Raw genomic sequence first — 21,144 nt, forward strand, 5'->3', positions numbered from 1 at the left:
ACTCCTAAGGAAATACAGGGGAAAATATAGTCAAAGGAATTTAGTGGAATAGATGGCACTCAATAACCACAAAATTTTTTGTCATCAAGTTCAAGTCAAAATATTTGTTTCAAATTCATAAACCACAGTAAAGTCAATTTGCTTTATGAACAATTCTGAAGATTTAAAAACATTTTTCAACTATGTACAACTTCCATTTCCTTTTACTTTGTCTTCCTAAAGTGGTTTTGAACAATATATATTTCACTTTTCTGTTAATCTTAAATTTCATATTATCAATTTGCCTCACTCTGATATTCTGATCTTTTTTTATGCTGCTAGTCTAACTAATAAAATATTTTGTGATTTTGGAACTCATTCTAATAAACATTTACACTCAAATTTACCATAGATTAATGCTTCATACTATTAGAAATAAAATTACTTAATTTGCCATTTTACAAAGAAAATAGTTAATTTACTATTTTACAAAAATTAAGAAACAAAAGAAAATTATTAGGAAGATTTTTTTTTCCTGAAACAAAGCATCCTATTAATATTACTGTTCACTCAGAATTACAAATCATATGACAATCATAAAATGTGGCAAAAATCTTGTTTATTCTTATACAGCATATAGAAATGCCCACAGTGTTTTTAATTAAATAAAAAGGAATGCATCTAACATTTTACCAATAAATATTATTGTAATGTTATGATTTCTACCCTTTAACAAGTTAAAATATTCCTATTCTATTTTGAGTTTGTAGGCAAAGTTTTACTGTCATGGCTATGGATTTATTTTCAATTTGCTGCATTTATTAAATGATTCATGGGGATTTTACCTTTTAATCTGAAAATTATAAGATTTTGTAATCAACCATACTTGAGTCTAAATTACGTACGACAAACTGAATCCATCTAAAATGTAGAGTTCAATGAGTGTTGACAGATAGTCCTAAAGTGATAGCCAAAATCACAATACAGAATAGTTCCATCAATTTCAGAAGCCTTAGGGACTCTTTTGTCACTATAGATTAGAGTACATTTTCTAGAAAATTATACCATCTGTATTCTTTTGTGTCTGGTTTCTTTCATACTGCATGCTGATTTTCAGGTCTGCCCCTGCCATTGCATGGAATAAGAATTTGTTTAGTCTTATTGCTGATGAATATTTCATTGCATGGATATGAATCACTTTGTTTTTCTATTCACCAGCTGATGGACATTTGAATTCAACCCAGTTTTTGCTATTACAAATAAACCTGACCTGAATATAGTCTACCCATTTTCCTGTCTTATATTTTCATTTCTCTTGGGTAAATATCTAGGCATGGGGTGGCTGGGTCACATGGTAGAGCTATATTTAACATTATAAGAAACTGCCAGTTTTCCAAGGCCATTACACCACTTTATAGTTCCAAAAATAATATGAGACTTCCAGCTGTTCCATATCTTTGCCAATTTGGAAGTGCCAGTCTTTTCTATTTTAGCTATCCTAATAGAGGTGCAATGGTATCTTACGGGTTTAATTTGAATTTCTGTAATAATTAATGACATTGAGTCATTGCAAATGCTATTGGTCATTCTGACTTCTTCCATGGAGCAGCAGTAAAAATCTTTTGTGTTGTTTTTAAACTTAGTTGTCTTTCCTCTTATTATTGTACGCATTCAGTATTTTCAATACAATTCCTTTGTCAAAGAAATGTGATAATATTTTTTCTCAGTTTTTGTTAACTTTCTACTTAACTAATTGTGCATTTTCATAAGCAAAAACTCTCAATTTGAATAAATTTATTAGTTTTCCCTAATTTATCCAATTTATATATATTTTTTATGCTTTCAGCTTTTTTTGTAACCTAATAAGGAAATCTGACTCCTCAAGTTTATAATGCCTTTCTCTTTTCCTTTAATTTGAAACTTTTATATTTAGCTTTACATACATATGATAGGAGGTATAGGTAAATGTTATTTTTTTTTTCATTTGAAAATTTAATTGTTCTAGCACCAATTTTGAAAAGATTTCTTTCCCCCATTCTATAGTCTTGGTAATTTTGTAAAAAATATATTGACCAAACGACTTATTCTTCCACATGTGCTTATATTTATTAGTTTGCTGATGTCGTAGTGTCTTTGTATCTGCATCTTCATAGTATGTCTTGAAATCAGGTGTATGATATATATATTTTTTATGCTGTAGAGTGGGGTCACATTTGATTATTTTCCATGTGAGTATCCCATTATGGCAGCATCATTTATTGAATTTTTTGTTTGTTTGTTTGGTTTTTGTTTGCTTGTTAGTTTGTTTTTGCTTGTTTGTCTGTTTTTTGGAATGTGCATGTACCGGGAATCGAAACTGGGTCTCCCTCATGGCAGTCAAGAACTCTGCCTGCTGAGCCACTGTGGTCCGCCCCTACATATTTTAAACTGCTTTCTCTTTAATATCTCCTCTTCATTTCCATATAAAGTTTAGAATTATAATTTTAATTTCTAAAAAGGAAAATGCCTACTAGAAATTTTACAAAGATTATATTGATTCAATAAGTCAGTTTGATGTTACTAGATATCTTAAAATACCGAATCATTCAATCCGTAAACATACTACATCTCCCCATTTTCCTAGGAATTATTTAATTTGTCTCTGGCAGTGAGAATACCCAGTTTTCAATATACAGATTTGGACCATTTTTTATTAATTTTATTCATACATGTTTTCTATACGGTTTTAAATTGAATTGTTTTCTAATTTCATTGTCAAAGTTTTCAATAATCACCCTGTATTTTAAAATCTTACCTATTATTTGCAGTACTTGTCTTACTGATGTTTTGGCATTTTTCAACATAAGTAGTCATGTCATATTTAGATAGAAAGATGACTTCTCTAACATTCATGCATTTATTAATTTTTGTTGGCTTATTCAGTATCTATGACTTCAGGAATAACTGAATAGAAGTGACAAGAGTAGGACATGCTTGCGTTATTCCCAGTCTTACAGGGAAAAGGGGCACTCATGGAAAACTGACGGTAGCTGTATGGTTTTTTCCTTCTATTCCAGATGTGCCTAAGAGTTCTACCAGGAAAGGACGACCACTTTTTAAAAATATGTCTGCATTTATTTAAATTACCATATGCTTTTAAAAACATGCTAGTATGGTGAATTACGCTGGTTGATTTTTGAAGGTTAACCTATCTCATTTTTCTGATTTAAAATCTGTATAGACTCAATGTTGCTTTTTCTCGTTGGTTTGTTTTGCTTTGTTTGGAGGATTCTTTTTGCTTATATTTGGTAAATGACTTTCACTTCTATGTTCATGAGGGACTTTGGTTCCTAATCTTATCTTTTGTGATGTCATTGTCTTTTCGTTTTAAGATTGCGCTAGCCGAAAAGTAGTGACTTGGGAAGTGTGCTCTCTTATCTGGTATGTTCTGAAAGACTTTCCGTAAAATTAGTGTTATTCTCTAAATCATTTGGAGAATTCACAAGTGAAACCATCAGAGCCTGGAGATTTCTTTTTTGCAAAGATTTTGTATAAAATTCAATTACTTAAACAGATACCAGGCTACCCAGATATTCTGTTGCATCTTGTGTCAATTTGAGTAAACTGTGTTTTTCAAGGATATTGCCCATTTTATCTAAATTGTTACCTTGTATGGATAAAATTATTTATAATATAATTTCATCATCCTTTTAATGTTTGTAAAACATGTATTGACAACACCTTTATAATTTAATTTTGTTGATATGTATTCTCTTTCTTTTTCTTACCAGTATAGCTATTTGTTTATTTTATTCCTACTTTTAAAAAAATAGCTTTTGGTTTATTAATTTTTGCTTTTGTTTGTCTGTTTTCAGTTACATTCACTTCTGCTCTGTCCTTTATTATTTTATTCCTCATTTTAACTTTAGGTTTACTGTAATCATCTTTTTCAGTGATTTCACATGTGCATTTATTATGGAGATTAGCCTACATATGTTTTTATTATTGTAAGAATTGATGGATTTTTCTCATCTCCTATTAACCTGATAAAATGTTGCAGATTGCTCATTTTTTTCTATGCTGCAGATAATTTGTTAAATATTAGAATTATTTCTTAATTAAAACATTTGTTATTTCCTACAAATAAAGCCAAATAAACCTGGAGTTTCAGTTGCAGTAACATTTTAAATTAGAACTTCAGTTGTTATAGGACTGATCTGATGCAGCATTTCTTGTTGGTTCTTCTTTGAAAATTTGCATTTTTAATTATAATTTGGTCATTGCATTTAGTTATTATTTTTTATAATACACTTGATTTTCCAAATTTGTTTTAATGAGAAAGGGACCCATGTTTCTTTTCCCTTTATTAATTCCTGAATTTTGGCTAATTGTGCTTTATTCCCTTTTTACTGATCAGATGTCTCCAAATCTATCAGTCATTAATTATTAAGCTGTTTCTTTATTTTAAATAACATTAATTTCTGCATTTTTCTACATTAGGGTTATTTGTTGGGAATGCTTGTGCATTCTTTGTCTTTTTGTGTTTTGGTTTCTCCAATGTCTTATGTTGTCCATTTACCTCATTGATTTCTAGCCTTTCCTTCTTTCCTAGTTCATTGGTTTGAAGCTATTGTGTGCCCAAGAAAAAGCCATGTTCTTTTAATTCATTCCTATTGTTGCAGACCTATTGTAAGTGGCATCCTTTGGTTAGGTTATTTCAAGTGAGCTGTGACCCAGCCCATTCAAGCTGGGTCTTAATCCTTTACTGGAGTCCTTTATGAAAGGATAAAAGACAGACAGAAACACACAGAGAAGCAAGAAGTAGCCAGAGGAGCTGACAGAAAGACCCACAGAAGCTGAGAGAAAAACCCAGTGGAACCAGAAGCTGAAAGCAATGGAACCCAGAAGAGAAGAGCAGCAGATGCCAGCCATGCGCCTTGATGACAGAGGAACCCTGGGGTTCCTTTCTTCAGAGGAGCCTTTCTTCAGAGAAGGTCTCCTCTTGTTTATGCTTTCATTGTACATTTTCATGGCCTTAGAATTGTAAGTTGTAACTTCATAAATCCCCATTGTCAAAAACCAACTCATTTCTGGTAAATTGCATTCCAGCAGCTTCAGCAAGCTGAAACACCTGGTATACCCTTAAATATTCTTTTTCCTTTAATTTCACTAATGTTGATATGTCTATTTTTAATTAAATTATAATCATGCTGTACATTCTATTTTATTTTGTTTGCAATAAATGTTCTTTAATTTTCAATCATATTTTTGTTTCTTTGGAATTGCATTTTTAATTTATTCAATTCAAGTTAGAGAATATGACGTGTACAATACCAAATCTTTGAAAAAATTGTGTCTTATGTTGCTTAATAGACCTTAGCATGAAATTTCTCTGCCACAAATCAGTGGTACTTAGTAGCAGCCACACAATTGCATTGTTCAAATATTTCTGCTACACCCCTCAAATGTCTGAGACATTGTTAGAACCAATGCATCCCTTTCACTTGTGTCCCTCGACAGTCCAACCCCAGGTGAAAAATATCAGCAACTGCAGCTACAACATCCTGATGACTCCTAACACTTCACACCACCAGTGGCGTGATAACTGCTGGATGCCATCCAGATGTTGAGTAATCCAATTCCACATTCCAGCCTTAGAATCTGCCTCCCAGGATTACTTCTGAACTAACTGTCTTTGGTCAAGTTCCTAGAATCAAAACCAAAGACAGAGCTATTTTTGGAAGGAATTTACTTGAGGAATCCTTTTGTAGTCAGGTAGGTGAAAGAAATAAGAGAGGGTAAGGCATAAAATCCAGTCAAGAATGTGATCTCAACCAAAGACTGGTTTCACTCTGATGCCACCAGATAGTTCTGAACTTAGGCTGCCTGATACAAATATAATGTGAGCCACAAATGCACTCATCTCTGCAAGTGAAAAATTTTAGTAGTTGCAGTAAAAACAAGTAAAAAGAAAAAGGTGAAATTCTTTTAATATTGCATTTCTTCTTTCAATGCAATAAATCCAAAATATTTTCATTTCTATGAGTAACTAAAGAAATTTAATTATTAAGGAGATATTTTACATTTTTAAAAATATTATGTATTTGAAATCCAGTGTGATGTTATGTTTACAACACCTCTTAGTCCAGATTGGCTAGTTTCAAGTGCTCAGGAGGGGCAGTGGCTGGTGGCTGCTCTATTGTATTCCACACAAGATGTGGAGATTGAGGTGTACTTTGGAGTTACTACCACTTTAAGAGGCTAGGAGACCAGCTGTCCTTACTCCAGCATGAGTCATAGATAAGGATGGCCTCCAGCAGAGCCTTAGTCTCTTGGTCCTCTGACTCCCATTTAGCCCCGGCCAGGTCTTTGGAGAAGAAGCAGCTTTGTGCACTATCAGCCTAGGCCTTCCTATTAATATGCTTGCCTTATCCTCTAAAAGAGGGATCATTTTAATGTCCTCATTGAATTAATAAAAGACGCATATCCTCTTTGTCGCACATCGTCTCTTCATCCATTCTCTTATTTATTTTGTCAAGGGCCTCATCCATGCATGCCTGGTGTTCTGAACATAGAGAAACTGGCATCCTCTGGCACCAAGAGGGCAGCAGTGCCACCCACCAGGCCTGAGGTTCACCCTAGACCATCTAAATCTTCTTGCCATGTAGCTGTAGAGCTTCTGCTGCCAGTGTAACAGCAAAGTTGAAGATGTCTTTCCTTTTCTGCTGAAGATTATAAGTCTCCTTCTGTGATTTTCTTCCATATACCTGGAAAAGACATGTGTGTGAACCAACGCAACCTCCGTGTTATTGTGACATCGCTCCTCAAACTACAAAATGCACACACAATCATTCCCATCACAGAAATGGACACATATCTGTAGCTGCATATACTTTATAAGGCTATAGGAACAGGATTGCTGTGATGGCTGCAATCACTATCGCCACCTTCCTTTTTTGGAGGGATCTTCCCAGTCGCTCCAAGAGGTGGGCACTTTTATGCCTTTATGGATAGGGGATGGGTGGTGCAAAGGTAATGTGAGAGATTACCTTTGCACCTTACTGGTTCATTGTATGACAATATAGAGATAATTTTAAGACAATTAACACAATTACATTGTTTAGTATCAGTCTCTAGATATAAGGTGTCCTCAACTCTTTCCACATTATTTTCTATATGAATGGTTCATTTACATCAACATAAATGTATCCTAGAATTTTTAACACTTTACCTTATTTTTAGACATTTATACCAAAATGTGGCCAAATATTATATAATGTTTTTAAATATTACATTATTTTGTATATAGAAATTTGATGGACTGGAACAAGGGACAGAAAAAGGGAACGGAGAGATCAATCTCTGTATCAGGCAGGAGACAAACACCATGCTGGTTATTTTGACAGATAATTCAAAATAAAATATTGTTAATTATGTATAGGATGTGAGAAGGCAATTGGTTGGATAAGAAGAAAACAGACTTCCGCTGTGAAAGGCAGTCTGACGGTTGCTCAAAAAGCTGAATATAGAATTGCCATATGACCCAGCAATACCTTTGCTAGGTATCTACTCAGAGGACATAGGGCAAAGATACAAACAGACATTTGCACACCAATGTTTATAGCAGCATTATTTACAATTGCAAAGAGATGGAAACGGCCAAAATGTCCATCAACAGACGAGAGGCTAAACAAACTGTGGTATATACACACAATGGAATATTACGCAGTGTTAAGACAGAATAAACTTATGAAGTATGTAACAACATGGATGGACCTTGAGAATATTATGTTGAGTGAGACTAGCCAAAAACTAAAGGACAAATACTGTATGGTTTCACTGATATGAACTGACATTAATGAATAAAATTGGAATATTTCATTGGTAACACGGACCATCAGGAGATAGAAATAGGGTAAGATATTGGGTAATTGGAGCTGAAGGGATACAGACTGTGCAACAGGACTAGATACAAAAACTCAGAAATGGACAGCACGATACTACCTAACTGTAATACAATTATGTTAAAACACTGAATGAAGCTGCATGTGAGAATGATAGAGGGAGGAGAGCTGGGGACATAAATGAAATCAGAAAGAAAGATAGATGTTAAAAAAAAAAAGAAGAAGAAAATACTGAGGGTCAGATAGAGAGGGAGTAACTTCAGGAAGCAGCTCCCACCTTTGGCACTGGAGGAAGAAAGGGAAGAGGCTGGATTTAAAAAAACTGAGACCCTGAAGTTCAGGACTTTGTAGAAGACTCAGTGTTTGAAAGTGGTGTTTCCGAGCTCCAGGAAGGGTACTGGCCCTATTAGGAGGATGCCCAACAGCTACAGTGGTGCCTCTGGGAGAGGGCAAGGAAGCTGGTTCCACAAGTGTTGAGAAAAGTGTAAACTGGATGTAAATGCTCCCAAGGGAAAACGTTGCTGGTGCCTGGGAAAGCTTTCTAGGGTGATGCCCCAAGAAGGAGCAGATGAGAAGTGAACAGTAAGAAAGCAGAACAACATGCCTGTTGTTCCTCTGACAGTCTTGTAGTGAAGCTAGATGACAAAACGGAAATGAGGTTTGCTCCAGAGTGATAGCTTAGAAACTTGTAGAGACCCAGACTGGAGAGCTTGAGAATGCATCTGATGATGCTTGTCAATTTTTCCATCTGGCTAAGGCTGGCTTCAATGGAGTGTCTTAAGGCAGAGGGAGCTGAGGAGTGATGTGCACCCTAGTTTTAGCATCTTGCCAACCCTTGTCAACAAAATATAGTATGGGTGAAAATGTTTCTTGGGTGATGCCATAGATAACAATATAAATAGGGTGTTCCAATCCAAAAGGTTGAATTAAAGTGAATTCTCCTTTTCATTAGCAAATTCATACAGTCATTTGCCAGTACTTACTGGTTACATACTCTGTGAATAGCTAAAGGTTAGGAGATGGAACTATAATATTTAAGCAAAACCAGTCATCACCTTGCCCTCAGGAAGCTTAAATTCTAGCAGGAATGTTTGACAAGACATCAGCCTAGAGAAAGAGGGTCAACTCTCCACTGAAAATAGCCATAATTATAGGATTAAAAGTTAAAAGGAACCTATTATATGCATAGACAGGCTGGTAAGAAATATTTAGACTAAACACTGAGTGGAAATAGGACCCAAAGATGCAAACAGGGTAGTGAGATAATTTTTATCTTTGTAGAACTTTCTAAATCAAATAATTGATCTTAAAAGCTTTACAGCCTTTTGAGGCACAGAGGACAAGAGACAATGTCCAGCAACTCCAAGTTGGGAAATTTATCGGAAGAAGCTCTCCTTTACAGTCTTCGGTCTCAGAATACCTTATATCCATCCCATCCCCTCCAGCTCTGTGTCAAATTGAAGTGGACATAGACATGCCCTCCCATCCCACTAAAAGCTATAAGCAAAATTACCCATCTTGAATTTTAGAACTTAGCAAGTGGGGTGTTGTAAAATTTCCCAGGCAATCCTCAAGCCATCTGTGCTGGTTTGAAAGGATACGTACTCTAGAAAAGCCACGTTTTAGTCCTGATCCAATCTTGTGGGAGCAATAGTTTCTTTTAATCCTCATTCAGCACTATAGGGTGGAAACTTGATTAGGTTATCTCCACAAAGATGTGGTGCCACCCATTCCAGGTGGGTCTTGATTAATTTACTGGAATCATTTAAAAGAGGAAACATTTTGGAGAGAGCCCCTTTATGAAATTCCTAGAGAGCAGAGCTGTGACAGGGTGATGAGACCCATGATAACCCACACAGCCAGAAACTTAGTCCTCACATCTAACATTTATGAACTGTCTTCTATGTGGGCCGGGTTAGGTACTTTACAGGTAAAGTTTTAGTTACTCTCAAAATCCCCATAAAGTCAATATTATTTTGTTGCTCTTATTATAATTCAAATCATGTAAATATTCATATATTCTAGGAGTTTTAAAGGACATTTGGGGTTAAGGACTGCTTTTTATATTCTTTACCCTTTTCTCAACATATGTGCTTCAAAGAGTTTTATCGGATTATAATTTACACAGTATAACTTTAACCCAATTTTAATGTAGAATTAAATAATTTTAGTACAGTTAGAGCGTTGTACAAACAAGACTACAAACGCAGTTTTGGAGCACTTCCGTCATCCCAATAAGGTCCCTTAAATCTATTCTCAGCTATCCCTACTTCCACTCAGAGCCTGATACAAACACTGATCTGTTTTCTGTCTCCGTATGCTCACATTTTTCTAGATTATTTCCTATAAATGAAATAATATAATTTTACATTAACACAATACTCGCGAATTCCAGTGCTCTCAACTGGCCATTGAAAATCATAAAGGCCAAGAGAGAGAATTAAGATATTTAAAAATTCTTTCTATGACTAATTTTGTTTACTTCTTGTTATTATAGTGTTCATTCATCTTATTTATAAAAATGTGTGATAGGTATTTTCATATAGAAATACTTATTAAATAATGGGGTTTGCTATTATGCACAATTTCCAATTTACAAGAAGAGTCTTGGAACACATTGCTCATGTAAAAGGAAGTCCTACTGTATGTGGTCTTTTTTTTTCTGGATTCTGTTGCTACTTATAATATTTTTAGGTGATCCACATGAAAGCATCTATCAATACTTTCTTCTTTTTATTGATGAGTTATAATCCATCGTTTCAAAGTGCCATTTTTTGTTTGTCAATTCATCAGTTGATATGCATTTGGATTGCTCCAGTTTGGGGTTATTATGAATAATGCTACATTTCTTCCTGTGGGCATATGATTTCTTTTCTCTTTCAAATTTCTACAAGTGAAACTGCTCAGTCTTAGGACAAATTTATGTTTATATTTCTAAGATGCTGAAAAACTGCTTTCCTGAGTGTCTATAATATTCTATATTTTCACCTGTAATGCATAAGGGTTCATTTACACTGAGAAACTGCTTTCCTGGGTATCTATAATATTCTATATTTTCACCTGTACTACACAAATGTTCATTTTCTCTTCAGCCTGGCCAGCAGTAGATGTGTCTGTCCTTTTGATTATAACCATATAATACATATAAAGTGGTATGTCATTGGGCTTTTGATTTACATTTCCCTAACATTTAATTATGGTAAATATCTTTTCATGTGCTTATTAGCCATTCAGTTATCTTCTGTGGTGCATGGTCCATCTAAGTTTTTTCTCATTTTTTAGTTGAGTTGTTTGTCTTGTTATTACTGAGTTGTAAAAGTTCTTTATATTTTGTGGATTCAAGTTCTTTATCACCTATCTGCTTTACAAATGTTTTCCTCCTGCTTTTTTTTGGGTTGTCTTTTCATTTTCTCAGTAAGGTCTTTTGATGAGCGAAAGTGTTAAATTTTAGTAAAATCCCGTCTACTTTTTCTTCTATGGATCATGCTTTTGGTGCCACATCTAAAAACTCTTTGATCAATTCTTGGCAAAAAAAATTAAAATTTTTGCTCTAACATCACTTGCTCCCCTAGTAGATACTACCATTATCCCTGTTTTGCCAATGAGACTTAAAGATGTATTGTGATGCCCCAAAGTTACACAATGAGAAATTGGTGTGGTTGGGATTTGAACCCTGGCATTCTGGCACCAGCTCCTACACTTTTGACAAGTGTGCAGTGCAGTTTCGTGTATATTCTATCACTGCACTAACGTACCTATGACATCTCTGAGTCAGTAATCACACAGTTGTTCAGTGTAGAGGTCAACATGACATGAAAACATCTGTCATCCTCTTGTACTCTTAATAACTAGGGAAACATAACTGGTTTAGAAAGTGTTAAGTGATACAATTGGCACTCAATATTTGCTGCTGCTTTTATGAAAAAATGAGCATCCATTCTCTGGCCGCCTGCTGTCCAATCAATGTTACACTGTTGCCTGCGTATCACTTGTCCCTTGCCTCTACCTTGGTTGTAATCTCTCCATCCATTTCAGAGCCATGAAATGCTGCCTACACTGTGAAGTTCTCCTTTCTTTCCATGATCAGATGTTATTCACTCATAGCCTGTGTTGCATAGTGCAGGGGACAAAGAGTTAATGTCCACTAGCTATAATCTAGCAGCGGAGGCAGATGTTCTGAAAGGTCCTGTCTCTCTAATGAGTGTAGTGGCATTAGTCCATCACTTAATTCTAAGTGCCTTCCAAGGTCTAACAGTCCATGATTATAATCTATGCCCTATTAAAGGGGTACAATATATAGGAAGGAGAAATTGATTTTAAGTGGGAAGATCCTAGGAACCTTTGCAGAGGTGATATTTGAGCTGCGACAGATATTTGCAGCCCCTTTATTGCTTTAAAGGTCCGTTTCCTAATAAAGACCTTGAAAAAATGTTTAAAGTTCATTGCTGAGTGGGTGTAAGAGCCTCCGTTGGCCTGTCTTCCTGACTTCACAGCCGTCTAATGAGATTAGTGATTAGATGGATCACTGGGCTTTAATGATAAATAATAATAAAGTCTAGGGACCTGACAATGCCTATGCTATACTTGACTTATATAAGCACCTTTATTTCATTCTTCCTTTTTCCTCCCGCTCAAGGTAAAGGCCAAATCACTCAAAGGTCAAGCTGACTGGTATGGATTATTATAATATTGTTTTCAACCTGTCCTGTGATCAATAGTGGATGTCATCATCCATTTTCCTGAAACTTAGAAACTAACTTCATTATACTATTACATTAAAGAAAGCAGAGCCTGAAGCTATACTGATTTCACACTTCTTCTTACATCTTCTATCCTCAAAGTTACTGTTTGAACTTAAAATCTGTACATTAGAATGCTTTACAGTAATTATTCATTAGAGCTGCTTTTGGATAGACTCTGAGTCAAGCCCTCCCAATTTACTTTGGAGGATATGTGAGCTTCAGATTGATGCCTTTAGGAAAAGGCCTAATGATCATGGCCTCTTCAGAAACCCTGGAGAAAGAGAAGTGACCAAAGGGCATGCCTCTTCTAAGCCTCTTAGTTTTAAATTCAGATGACAATTAGTGTAATTATTGTGATTGAGAAGCAACAGTAAACATTTCCTCCTCTGATCACATATACTGAAAATTCTCACATTCTCCTTGCCTTGAGAGAAGCGATTTAGGTAAGCATGGAAATAAAAATATTTTCTGAAAACTGTGAAACATTTGTATTTGGTAAATGAACGTGTCTCAAGTCAAACCACAGAGGGCTGTATTTGATAGCTGTATGACAGAGTTATTAACTTGACATATCTAAAATTTGATCTGCTTCTCTAAAACATTGGGTCTAATAACATCTGCTTTGCAGGCATTTTGTGAAGAGTAATTGTGACTCTACCTCTCTCAGTTCTAAGATAACACACAGTATGCATTGCATAAGTTTTAGTGTTGTTTGTATTGCAGTACCTAGATTTCTTAGGGTAGTCCAAGTACCAGCATTCATAGCATCTCCATAATTATAAAGTAAAAAGCGTTACACAAAGTGTATTCTATTGCTTTATTAAAATTTTCTATTCTTTAAGAAATGATGAGATAAAAATATGCCAATTTGCATAATAAAATGAGCAGTTTTTAGTGCACACACTGCACATAAAGACATAAGCCTGACTCAATACAAATACCATTACCATCACAATGCTACTAACAAATCACGTGTATGTGTAATGTCACCCAATACATTCTAGAGGGCGTTTTCTCTTTATGACAAAATTTCCAGCTCAATAATTTACAATCAAATAAAAAGAGAGCTTACTGCTTGAGATTAAGTATAAAATGTCTCAAATATTAAATTGGATAAAAACTTTAAGACAAGAGAATAAAGTCAACGTGCCCTAAAAATAATCTCTCAATCTCTGAAACACCATGACATACCACCTATATTTTCCTTAAGTAGTTAAATACAGTCTATACCATATTTTTTACTTATGAAATGCATCTCATGTTTTTCACATGATTGTGATTGCTTGGTACTGGTTTTGAACACGGCTTCTCTCTCTATATATGTATAAAGCTAGCAAATGGCCTTGTTTTTAATAAGTGAATGAATGAATAAATGAATTTGTAAATGAATGATGAGAACAAATTTATGTACATTAAAGGAATACAACTTCTTCTTCTGGAAAATGAAATTCCCGTCTGCATCTCTTTCTGATTCTTCTAGAAGGAAGTCCACCAATCATCCGATCACCAAACAGATTTCAAACAGAACTATAGGTATTTTCCTGGAAATTTGTTCATAGCTGACAATTGTTGTTACATGTCACACTTTAAGATGGAGATAGAAAAATTAGAAGATATCCTGACATCAGAACGATGAAGCCACTCAAGAATATCCTAAAAATCCGTTGAAATAGATTTCATTTGGAAAAAAGGAAAAGAAGACTTTGGGACAACATGAAACACAACAGGCTGCTGCATCTGAGATTAGTTTATTGTATAGTCCAAAGAGGGGGCTTATTACCCATAAGTAAGGGTTAACAGGGAGACGCACTTTCACTGCATTTAAGAATCTTCTTGCAGGCATACCTGCCCAGAGAGGAAACACGGAGTTTCAGTACTCCTCCTGTGTAACAGGGATGAGACTCTCCTGTTGTGGAAGAAACCCAGGCTTTGGATAGGTGGTTTTAGGATTGCTTTCAGTCTGATAAGTTTTCAATCTATGATTCATGGGGGATATTTTTGTACTGTGGACTGTGGCCACCAGCTCTGTGAAGTTGAGCACTAATGATATCCATTTATAAGAGAAAAGTTTAGTAGAGAAATGAGGCAAGTACATCGTTCCCTGCAACTAAATTACCCAGGCCATGTGCTTGATAATGTACCCTATTGCTGGATGCTTCTCTGATTTTTTATTTATTTATTTTACTTTTCTTTTTATCTAGTTCTAAATTTTGTCTTTGGAGGGAGGAGTATTATGGGAGAATTCTCTTGCATTTTTTTGTAAATGATGAAAGACAAAACTTTGCAATAGTCAATTGATTGACAAGCACACCAAGTGTATGAGGTAGTTTTTATTATGCTATCTAATGGCCTTGTTTGCCATATGTAAAAAATTGTAGCTCCCTGCCAAAAAGTATCTATTAAAAATATCTCAGAGGAAAAAGTGCCACTAACAATGATTCTTGTTGATTTTCCTTAGAGTCCTCTCATCCTAGTATTTGGCCAACACCTTGTTTCACTGATGAGACTTGGCAAGAGCTAAACCCAGAGTGTTGTGGGTTCCTACTGAGAAGGAAGAACTTTGATCCAATTCTTCTCAACTGCTCAGCCATGGCAGTAGATACATAGTATAAAATTCACTTTCAGTTGTGAACCAGCAAAAGATACCTGATCAGCATTGTCGGCTGTTTTTTTCAGTAACCAAATAAGATCTTAACCTAAGCCAATTTAAGATGAATTAAAAAAAAAAATTCTGGAGAATTGTCCGTGACTCAAGAGAATAAAACAACTAAAAATGCAAACTCAATAAAAACTCAGAAAATATACCGTAAGCAGAAAGCAAAGTCAATACTCTGTATTTTTGCCACTCAAAGAGCAGTGTAGTTGCTCATTCACTATTGAACAAGAATTAAGGACAAATCCTATTTTCTTCAACAGAATATTCTATAAAATATTCATTGCTGGATTTCAATATTTGAACTGATTGCACACATAACAGTTTAAACTCATGTTTTGAGAATAGGAACATTTTTGCCACTTAACAACATAAAGCATTGATGGACTTTGATAGATTTGGGTGGCAAAAACATACTGAAAAGCTCTGCCCTGAATGGAAAAGTCTGACATAATCCCCCTTGAGGATCAGGGCCAACATTCGTTCTTTCCACATGTGTTACTGGATTGGATTAGAACTCAGTTTTATACAATATACTGTAGAAAGATGATCTGAGAAAAAATATGATACTATAAAAATAAATAAATTCTGAGATAAGATTATAGAAGAAGCAAATGACTAAGGTAACTTCCAGCGTGTGATGAGTGCATATGGTAGCATTGCTGTTTATGTGGATTCCTCACTTTCATCTTTTACCATTAATAAAAGGACAAAATAGGGAGTATTTAAAATAAATCTTATTCATAAATAATTACAACCAGAAAATAAAAATATTTATGACATAATATAATTATAACTACTCCCCTAGGGAAAGAATATCTTTCTTATATTGTGTAAGTACTTTTCCTATGTCTTTATTAGCATTTAAGAAATTATGTAAAGTTAAAATTATATCATAATTGTGTTAAGTCATTGCATCCTGTGTCTAGTACGTTAATACACAAAGGAATCAATTCACTATAAACTAAATCAGGGAAAATTAGAAATTGAATTATGGCTTGATCCTGTAAAAGTTTTCCTTCATAAATGGAGACGGGTGTGCTGGTTTGAAGCTGTTATATACCCCAGAAAAGCCAAGTTCTTTTAATCCATCTTGTGGGGGCAGACCTATCATTGGGTGGCACCCTCTGGTTAGCTTGTTTCCATGGAGATGTGATCCCACCCATTCAAGCTGGGTCTTAATCCACTACTGCAGTCCTTTAAGAGAGAGAGATGAAATCAGGACAGGACAATGATAGATCAGACCAAAGTGCCCTGGGAGATAACAAACAAAGGACCCAGGAGAAAGCCAAGAGGATATAAGGGATGAAATCCATTTTTTGTCCTGGAGAAGCTAAGAGAAGATACAGAGAGGAGGCCACTGGAATCGGAAGCTGAAAGCAATGGAACTGGGAACAAGGATCAGCAGATGCAGGCAATGTGCCCCCCAGCTGACAGAGGTGTCCCATATGCCAGCGGCATTTCATCAGAGTCCACGTATCACCCTGTTGATGCCTTAATTTGGACATTTTCATGACCTAGGAACTGTAAATATGTTACCTAATAAATCGCCTTTATAAAATCTAATCCATTTCTGCTATATTGCATTCCAGCAGCTTTAGCAAAAAGGAATGTCTTCTTTACTAATTTCCTATGGCCTAATTTAGAAGGAATCACAAATGTGAAGCTTTTCTAGGGGTATTAATAGAGATCAAGGGCTAAGTTGCCATCATTAAGCTAGTTACTCTGACACTTCCAAAGGTACTACCCCATTTTAAAAATTCAACTTTGACTAAAAATATCTCACAGCATACACAGGGTTAAATTTTTAACATGAACTGATGTGGGCATAAAATTTCACAAGAACTTCATGAATGAGATCTTGGAAATTTAGATCCCTATTGACAGTACTTAAGGCTTAATAAACACAAATCTATAAATCAAGATTTGCTGACTCAAATTTCATTGGCCTTCATCTGGGCAAACCCAACAAGTTCTCCTTCATAGACTGTATATATTGCATGACAATGTTTGAACTGAATAGAGCCTCTGGGGAGATTTTATGGTTCCAATAATCTTTTCTAAATATGGTGGGTTACAATTTATGTCAACTGATTTTAAGTTGCCTTTAACTCCTTAGAAATGGTCCAGTCTGATATTTCCCAAGGCATTGTCCAATTTCTCATGTATGGCCCATGGACTAGCAACATGACTAGCATCTGGACACTTGTTAGAAATGTTGAATTTTAGGCCTTGCCTCACATTTCCTGCTTCAAAGTCTACATTTTTTCACAAGATTTTAAGGGGATTTGCATGCATGCTTGAAAAACATACAAATGTATACATATATACAAATATATATGTGTATATATGTATACACACAATTTACATCAGATTTATCTAGGTACATGTAGCATGTAGTATGTTTAAGTTGACAGTGTCTATGGAGTTTGATAAACATAGCATAATCTAATGCCACCGTCACCTCAAAATTCCTCTCTGCTCCTTTGTAGTCGCTCACCTCCTGCTACCCCAAAGCCCTGGCAACCAGTGACCTGTTTGTTGTTCTTATAATTTTGCCCTTCCAAAATGCAATACAAAAATGGAATCATTAAGTATACAGGGCTTTTAAACTCAGCATAATCTTTTTAAGATTCATCTATGTGATTGCATGTATCTATATTTTCTCTTTTATATGGCTGAGTAGTATTTAATGATATAAACTTACTGTGGTATATTTTTCTGTTGTTGTTTAGCATTCACCAGTTAATGAAAATTTGGGTTATTTACCATTGCATTTTTTATTTTATAGAAATCTTTCACAAATATTTGCACACAGATCTTTGTCTCTAGCTGTGCTTATAATTATTTTGTGTAAATACCTAGGAGAAAGTCACTTGTTAACTGCATGTTTAATTTATATAAAACTACCAAATTATTTTCCACAGTGATAACAGCATTTTGAACTCCCTCCCCACCAAATGTAGCAGAGTTCTAGTTGTTCCAAATCTATCCCAGCAGTTGGAACTTTCAGATTTTTAAAAAGTTTACCCTTTCTAATAAGTGTCATTTTAAATTGGCATTTCCTGAAGGACTAATGCTGCCTATAAGTTTTCATATGATTTTATTTGTTTCCTTTCAAATGTTTTGCCAACTTCTAATTTCTTTTTCCCTTAATGTTTAGTTATTAAAATTCTTTGTATTTTATGAATAGAAGTCCTTGATCAGATGTATATTTTTTGTCCCTATTTTATTTTATTAACAGTGTCTTTTGATGATTAGACGTGCTTAATTTTGATTAAGTTCTACTTGCTTTTTTCATCAGATTCTAGTACCTTATAAAAAAAAATCTTAACATAGCACAAAGTCAAAATATTTTCTTCCATATGTTTCCTAGGAATTTCATAAATGTAGATTAATACTTAGGCCCCTGTTGTTTTGAAGTTAATTTTTTAAACAGTGTGAGTATGGGAGGAATTTATAAGATAAACCTCTATTCAAAATATCTTTAATTGTAAATTTTATTAACCATTTTTACTTAGATTTTTCTGCTTTGTTAGAACACAGAATATTGTCATTTTATTCTTCCATGCCTGTCTCACATTTGTTTTGATTTTAGACATTTAAGTAGAGCCAATGATCACCATCAGTCCTGTGCTGAAGTTCTCCAGTCATCTCCTGGTTTGGCAAAGCTTGTCCTCAAGAAGAGATCATGAAGCACAATATTTCTTTAGTTCTTAGTGGTAAAAGCTGTTTTTCTATAGCCTTAATCCTTAAAGCACAGCTTGACTCTATGTAGTGTTCTTGGCACATATTTTCTTTCTTCACATTTCTCAAAATACTAGTTTCCAGTTGTCTGCTTTGTATGTTACTACCCTGAAGTGATGACAGCCTAAGGTTTCATCAGTCATTCCAATTATATGTGAGTTGGTTCTTCTTTGCTTATATTTGGCCTCAATTGCTATTTACCTGATTCTTTTTATTTATTTACTAGGCTTTTGTTCTTTTTGGTCATTTCATAATTTACTTAAGACTATTAATTAAAGTCTTAATTAATAAGACTTAATAATGAAACAAGTTTATTCTACCTTTTGTATGGGATAGTAGACTCCTCCCACTCAAATAAGAAAGTATGGAAACCCCTTTGTTTAAGTCTTGACCTCCTAACCTAGTCCACATTCCTCAAAATCATGTTAATACTAGAATATGATAGGTGCTTTGGGCATAAAGTTTATTCAGTTGATCCCCTCTATATAAAGGCAGTTGGCTATGCAGATTAAGGATTCAGTTTATTCTAATCTGTGATTGGTTAAAAGCTGAATGAATAATTATGATAATAAGATGTAGAAAACTCACCTATTTTCTAGTTTCCAAGACTAGATTGTGCCACCTAAGTAATCAGGCAATGGTGAATGGGGGCAGGGACCCCTTGCATTAGGGACTAAGATAAAAGAAGCCTGCATGCTCCCATACTCTACACTTGCTGGCTGCTTGTTTCTGTGAGTGCCCTTTCTCGTGAGAAAGAAATAAAAGAGCTTCTATCATACTGCGTGAGTGTCTGAAAAACTCACTTGAGCTGGTAACACTGGTCCATACACTTAGACAAATTTTAATGTAGAATTCATTTCTAACATGAGTTTAAATTCTTTTTCTTTAAATTCTTCCTTAAATTTAAGGAATTTCTTCAATTCTCCACAGTACTTTTTTTTTGACAATTTGAGCTCTGAATTTTGAAATTATGATTTCATATTAGTTTCATATCTGTGTGTATTTGTATAAGGATATTTAATTCAATTTGCCATTTTGTGTCCTAAATTTCTTCTTACTTTTTTTGGAGGGAGGTGTTTTGGTTTAGTAATGCCAACAAAATGCAATATACCAGAAATATACTGGCTTTTAACAATGGAGATTTATTGGCTTACAAATTTACAGTTCTTAAGGCCATGGAAATGTGTTCTTTAAGACTTCAACAGGATGGTGCCTTCTTTGAAGACTGGTGTGCTGAATTGAATCTCCTTTGGACCCCAGAAAAATCAGGTTCTTTAATCCTCATTCAATATTGCTGGTTGGGAGCTCTTTTGATTGTTCCTATGGAGACGTGGGTGGTAACTTTTGATTAGATGGTCCATGGAGTTGTGACTCCACCCATTCCAGGTGGGTCTTGATTAGTTTACTGGAATCCTTTAAAAGGACAAACGTTTTGAAGAGAGTCCCTTTTTTAGAGCATGAGAACCATGAGAGCCCACACAGCCAGAGACCTTTGGAAAACATCCTCAGAGGAGCTTCATGAAATAAGAAGTCTGAAGAGAAAACTAGCAGACATTGCCATGTTCACCATGTGCTTTCCCAGTTGAGAGAGAAACCCTGAACTTCATCGGTCTTTCTCGAGTGGAGGTAACCTCTTGTTGGTGTCTTAATTCAGACATCTTTATAAATTTGCTTTAATTGGGGCATTTTCATGGCCTTAGAACTGTAAACAAGCAACTTAATAAATTCCCCTTTTTAAAAGCCATTGCATTCTGCCAGCTAGCAAACTAAGACAGCTGGTTAATGGCAAACTTGGGCTCCTTTGTCAGATAGTGAGGCACATGGCAACATTTGCTGTTCCTTCTCTCCCAGATTTCATGGCTTCAGCTGCTTGCTTTTCTGTGACTTCTTCTCCAAACATCTCTGGATGCTTCTTTCTATTTCATCTCTTTGTTTGTCTCTGTGTTTTACTGGAGTCTTATAAAGGTCTCCAGTAAAAGGATTAAGACCCTCCTTGAATTAAGCGGGTCATATATCAATTTAAATAACCTAATCAGATGGTCTCACCTAAAATAGTTCTGCACACAGAGGAATGGATTAAAAGGACATGACCTTTTCTGTAGTACGTATAGCCTTCAAGCTACCACAGGGGGTATCAGCT

The 21,144-nt window shown here is 35.0% G+C and overlaps 1 long non-coding RNA gene across 2 annotated transcripts in view; it reads left to right on the forward strand.

Annotated features, from left to right (window-relative positions):
* LOC143649558 (uncharacterized) overlaps positions 1–18,954 on the forward strand; it is a 33,165-nt gene extending 14,211 nt beyond the window's left edge. The window contains exon 4 of one of the 2 annotated variants that reach the window (XR_013159104.1): positions 18,856–18,954. This is a non-coding gene — a long non-coding RNA (uncharacterized LOC143649558). Of the gene's footprint in view, positions 1–15,062; positions 15,294–18,855 lie in introns of those variants that run through there. The other variant, XR_013159103.1, reaches the window with a different exon arrangement.
* The last annotated feature ends 2,190 nt before the right edge of the window (positions 18,955–21,144 follow it).

Source organism: Tamandua tetradactyla, chromosome 11 (assembly GCF_023851605.1).
Source record: "Tamandua tetradactyla isolate mTamTet1 chromosome 11, mTamTet1.pri, whole genome shotgun sequence".
Lineage (NCBI taxonomy): Eukaryota > Metazoa > Chordata > Mammalia > Pilosa > Myrmecophagidae > Tamandua > Tamandua tetradactyla.